The 5,000-nt window shown below is 49.8% G+C and overlaps 9 non-coding genes across 9 annotated transcripts in view; 3 read left to right on the forward strand and 6 right to left on the reverse strand.

The window, feature by feature from the left end:
* Positions 1-233: 233 nt before the first annotated feature.
* On the reverse strand, positions 234-307 carry TRNAN-GUU (transfer RNA asparagine (anticodon GUU)). Its single transcript has one exon. It is a non-coding gene; the product is annotated as a tRNA-Asn (tRNA).
* Positions 308-1,461: 1,154 nt separating this feature from the next.
* Positions 1,462-1,532, forward strand: TRNAG-GCC (transfer RNA glycine (anticodon GCC)). The gene has a single exon. It is a non-coding gene; the product is annotated as a tRNA-Gly (tRNA).
* Positions 1,533-1,603: 71 nt separating this feature from the next.
* On the reverse strand, positions 1,604-1,675 carry TRNAW-CCA (transfer RNA tryptophan (anticodon CCA)). The gene has a single exon. It is a non-coding gene; the product is annotated as a tRNA-Trp (tRNA).
* Positions 1,676-1,918: 243 nt separating this feature from the next.
* On the reverse strand, positions 1,919-1,992 carry TRNAN-GUU (transfer RNA asparagine (anticodon GUU)). The gene has a single exon. It is a non-coding gene; the product is annotated as a tRNA-Asn (tRNA).
* A 1,166-nt stretch (positions 1,993-3,158) lies between these two features.
* Positions 3,159-3,229, forward strand: TRNAG-GCC (transfer RNA glycine (anticodon GCC)). The gene has a single exon. It is a non-coding gene; the product is annotated as a tRNA-Gly (tRNA).
* Positions 3,230-3,300: 71 nt separating this feature from the next.
* On the reverse strand, positions 3,301-3,372 carry TRNAW-CCA (transfer RNA tryptophan (anticodon CCA)). The gene has a single exon. It is a non-coding gene; the product is annotated as a tRNA-Trp (tRNA).
* Positions 3,373-3,615: 243 nt separating this feature from the next.
* Positions 3,616-3,689, reverse strand: TRNAN-GUU (transfer RNA asparagine (anticodon GUU)). The gene has a single exon. It is a non-coding gene; the product is annotated as a tRNA-Asn (tRNA).
* A 1,166-nt stretch (positions 3,690-4,855) lies between these two features.
* Positions 4,856-4,926, forward strand: TRNAG-GCC (transfer RNA glycine (anticodon GCC)). Its single transcript has one exon. It is a non-coding gene; the product is annotated as a tRNA-Gly (tRNA).
* Positions 4,927-4,997: 71 nt separating this feature from the next.
* TRNAW-CCA (transfer RNA tryptophan (anticodon CCA)) overlaps positions 4,998-5,000 on the reverse strand; it is a 72-nt gene continuing 69 nt past the window's right edge. Inside the window, exon 1 of the tRNA in view lies at positions 4,998-5,000. This exon is cut by the window's right edge and continues 69 nt beyond it. This is a non-coding gene — a tRNA (tRNA-Trp).

Genomic DNA, 5,000 nt, shown 5'->3' on the forward strand with positions numbered 1-5,000 from the left:
GAGTCACATCAGCAAATGTTGTGAGCCTTTTCATTTTTGCCCACCTCCTTATATGCCTAGGGTTGTATTACAAGGTTTGGCTTTTTGTTTTCCATCCTATTGATGAAATTGAGTGCAGGTGCAGAGAGAACGCAGAGGATTGAAATGTTCAGGGAAAGGGTCTCACGCAGGAGCTCTAGACCAAAGGCACATTACTATGATTTATTAAAGTGCTTCATGCATGCAAAAGGAAACGTCCCTGGGTGGGCTTGAACCACCAACCTTTCGGTTAACAGCCGAACGCGCTAACCGATTGCGCCAAAGAGACTAGAGACAAAAGCACATCTCCTGAGACTCAACATATATCTTTATGTGTGCGCGCCTGCCTTGAGCTTGTGTTATATAAGGCATCTTTATCCTACGCAGCATTTGCCATTTGCTTAGTGTCTTGTCACTGTTGGGTGTTATGATGCGCAGACTACTGTCTAATGGTGTTAGGGCCAGTATTACAACCAGTCCCAGTGTATGAGATACATGTATGACTTTTCTGTGGCCTTCTTAGCGTAGCTATCTGCTCCTCTGGTGGTGTTCTACCAGCCTGTCAGGCGTGTGTCTTGCCCATCCAATCTTCACTGTGGCATGTTAGACTTGTCTTCTCTGTGAGCGGAGTCTCCTTCCCAGAGCAGGTGCTTTCTCTGAACTCTTGCTTTGTAAGACTGCTGGGCAAGGCCCTCGCTAGCCCCTCACTCAGATAGATACATTTACCTGCAGAGCTCAGCTTTGGAGAAAGAGAGGGGGCAGAGAGCGCAAAGGGGAAGGCCCAAGGTGCACACCTTATTTTACATAAAAGCTCGGGCTCTTGGGAGGACAGGGACATGAGGGTTCTCAGGGAAAGCCATCACATTAGTATTGATGGCTGGGCCTTGAAACACAACAATCCCGGAATGGCCAGGCACAAAATGCCTGTGCAATAGGCCTGACCATAGGCTTCTGGAGGTCTTGCTCTCCAGAGGCCCCAGTGGTCTAAGCCCGACCAGGGCTGTGCCCGACCAGGGCTGTAGGCCGCGTTGGGAGCGCGTTAGGGACGCAGGGCGCAGAACTCTGCCCGTTTCACCCCAGCATTTCGGGGAGGACAGGGAATTTGGCAAAGACAGTGGGAAGGATTTTTAAGGAGGAGAGTTCAGTGACATGATCTGAAACACAATAGTGCTGGTGATCTGGAGGCTGCCTTCTATGAGCCACTTCTGTCGGGAGCAGCCTGCCATCATGCCCTGATAACCACAACACTAGTCCCAAGCCAGTGACCTCAGCAAATGCAAAAACATTCATACTTATAGTCTCCTGCATCTGATTCTTGCCATCATGTGAAACGTTGGCATTCCAATGTCTGTTGCACACACTTTGTTCATAGGTGTGCAATTTGAGTGCGTGCGCCTCATCACTGTCTTGGACAGAGCTCTGTCTCTAAGCTACACATGTGAAGCATTGGTGGTTCAGTGGTAGAATTCTCGCCTGCCACGCGGGAGGCCCGGGTTCGATTCCCGGCCAATGCAAGGCTGTGTTCTTTTGACTTTGCTTTCTAAATCAAATATGGGAACTCAGTGGGGCATAAAATGGGAAACAGTGACCCCGATGTGATTTGAACACGCAACCTTCTGATCTGGAGTCAGACGCGCTACCGTTGCGCCACGAGGTCCTTGCTTTTGGAGTCACATCAGCAAATGTTGTGAGCCTTTTCATTTTTGCCCACCTCCTTATATGCCTAGGGTTGTATTACAAGGTTTGGCTTTTTGTTTTCCATCCTATTGATGAAATTGAGTGCAGGTGCAGAGAGAACGCAGAGGATTGAAATGTTCAGGGAAAGGGTCTCACGCAGGAGCTCTAGACCAAAGGCACATTACTATGATTTATTAAAGTGCTTCATGCATGCAAAAGGAAACGTCCCTGGGTGTGCTTGAACCACCAACCTTTCGGTTAACAGTCGAACGCGCTAACCGATTGCGCCACAAAGACTAGTGACAAAAGCACATCTCCTGAGACTCAACATATATCTTTATGTGTGCGCGCCTGCCTTGAGCTTGTGTTATATAAGGCGTCTTTATCCTACGCAGCATTTGCCATTTGCTTAGTGTCTTGTCACTGTTGGGTGTTATGATGCGCAGACTACTATCTAATGGTGTTAGGGCCAGTATTACAACCAGTCCCAGTGTATGAGATACATGTATGACTTTTCTGTGGCCTTCTTAGCGTAGCTATCTGCTCCTCTGGTGGTGTTCTACCAGCCTGTCAGGCGTGTGTCTTGCCCATCCAATCTTCACTGTGGCATGTTAGACTTGTCTTCTCTGTGAGCGGAGTCTCCTTCCCAGAGCAGGTGCTTTCTCTGAACTCTTGCTTTGTAAGACTGCTGGGCAAGGCCCTCCCTAGCCCCTCACTCAGATAGATACATTTACCTGCAGAGCTCAGCTTTGGAGAAAGAGAGGGGGCAGAGAGCGCAAAGGGGAAGGCCCAAGGTGCACACCTTATTTTACATAAAAGCTCGGGCTCTTGGGAGGACAGGGACATGAGGGTTCTCAGGGAAAGCCATCACATTAGTATTGATGGCTGGGCCTTGAAACACAACAATCCCGGAATGGCCAGGCACAAAATGCCTGTGCAATAGGCCTGACCATAGGCTTCTGGAGGTCTTGCTCTCCAGAGGCCCCAGTGGTCTAAGCCCGACCAGGGCTGTGCCCGACCAGGGCTGTAGGCCGCGTTGGGAGCGCGTTGGGAGCGCGTTAGGGACGCAGGGCGCAGAACTCTGCCCGTTTCACCCCAGCATTTCGGGGAGGACAGGGAATTTGGCAAAGACAGTGGGAAGGATTTTTAAGGAGGAGAAGTTCAGTGACATGATCTGAAACACAATAGTGCTGGTGATCTGGAGGCTGCCTTCTATGAGCCACTTCTGTCGGGAACAGCCTGCCATCATGCCCTGATAACCACAACACTAGTCCCAAGCCAGTGACCTCAGCAAATGCAAAAACATTCATACTTATAGTCTCCTGCATCTGATTCTTGCCATCATGTGAAACGTTGGCATTCCAATGTCTGTTGCACACACTTTGTTCATAGGTGTGCAATTTGAGTGCGTGCGCCTCATCACTGTCTTGGACAGAGCTCTGTCTCTAAGCTACACATGTGAAGCATTGGTGGTTCAGTGGTAGAATTCTCGCCTGCCACGCGGGAGGCCCGGGTTCGATTCCCGGCCAATGCAAGGATGTGTTCTTTTGACTTTGCTTTCTAAATCAAATATGGGAACTCAGTGGGGCATAAAATGGGAAACAGTGACCCCGACGTGATTTGAACACGCAACCTTCTGATCTGGAGTCAGACGCGCTACCGTTGCGCCACGAGGTCCTTGCTTTTGGAGTCACATCAGCAAATGTTGTGAGCCTTTTCATTTTTGCCCACCTCCTTATATGCCTAGGGTTGTATTACAAGGTTCGGCTTTTTGTTTTCCATCCTATTGATGAAATTGAGTGCAGGTGCAGAGAGAACGCAGAGGATTGAAATGTTCAGGGAAAGGGTCTCACGCAGGAGCTCTAGACCAAAGGCACATTACTATGATTTATTAAAGTGCTTCATGCATGCAAAAGGAAACGTCCCAGGGTGGGCTTGAACCACCAACCTTTCGGTTAACAGCCGAACGCGCTAACCGATTGCGCCAAAGAGACTAGAGACAAAAGCACATCTCCTGAGACTCAACATATATCTTTATGTGTGCGCGCCTGCCTTGAGCTTGTGTTATATAAGGCGTCTTTATCCTACGCAGCATTTGCCATTTGCTTAGTGTCTTGTCACTGTTGGGTGTTATGATGCGCAGACTACTGTCTAATGGTGTTAGGGCCAGTATTACAACCAGTCCCAGTGTATGAGATACATGTATGACTTTTCTGTGGCCTTCTTAGCGTAGCTATCTGCTCCTCTGGTGGTGTTCTACCAGCCTGTCAGGCGTGTGTCTTGCCCATCCAATCTTCACTGTGGCATGTTAGACTTGTCTTCTCTGTGAGCGGAGTCTCCTTCCCAGAGCAGGTGCTTTCTCTGAACTCTTGCTTTGTAAGACTGCTGGGCAAGGCCCTCCCTAGCCCCTCACTCAGATAGATACATTTACCTGCAGAGCTCAGCTTTGGAGAAAGAGAGGGGGCAGAGAGCGCAAAGGGGAAGGCCCAAGGTGCACACCTTATTTTACATAAAAGCTCGGGCTCTTGGGAGAACAGGGACATGAGGGTTCTCAGGGAAAGCCATCACATTAGTATTGATGGCTGGGCCTTGAAACACAACAATCCCGGAATGGCCAGGCACAAAATGCCTGTGCAATAGGCCTGACCATAGGCTTCTGGAGGTCTTGCTCTCCAGAGGCCCCAGTGGTCTAAGCCCGACCAGGGCTGTGCCCGACTAGGGCTGTAGGCCGCGTTGGGAGCGCGTTAGGGACGCATAAAGGGACGCAGGGCGCAGAACTCTGCCCGTTTCACCCCAGCATTTCGGGGAGGACAGGGAATTTGGCAAAGACAGTGGGAAGGATTTTTAAGGAGGAGAGTTCAGTGACATGATCTGAAACACAATAGTGCTGGTGATCTGGAGGCTGCCTTCTATGAGCCACTTCTGTCGGGAGCAGCCTGCCATCATGCCCTGATAAGCACAACACTAGTCCCAAGCCAGTGACCTCAGCAAATGCAAAAACATTCATACTTATAGTCTCCTGCATCTGATTCTTGCCATCATGTGAAACGTTGGCATTCCAATGTCTGTTGCACACACTTTGTTCATAGGTGTGCAATTTGAGTGCGTGCGCCTCATCACTGTCTTGGACAGAGCTCTGGCTCTAAGCTACACATGTGAAGCATTGGTGGCTCAGTGGTAGAATTCTCGCCTGCCACGCGGGAGGCCTGGGTTCGATTCCCGGCCAATGCAAGGCTGTGTTCTTTTGACTTTGCTTTCTAAATCAAATATGGGAACTCAGTGGGGCATAAAATGGGAAACAGTGA

The sequence above is a fragment of the Triturus cristatus genome, chromosome 4_2 (genome assembly GCF_964204655.1).
Source record: "Triturus cristatus chromosome 4_2, aTriCri1.1, whole genome shotgun sequence".
Taxonomy (NCBI): domain Eukaryota; kingdom Metazoa; phylum Chordata; class Amphibia; order Caudata; family Salamandridae; genus Triturus; species Triturus cristatus.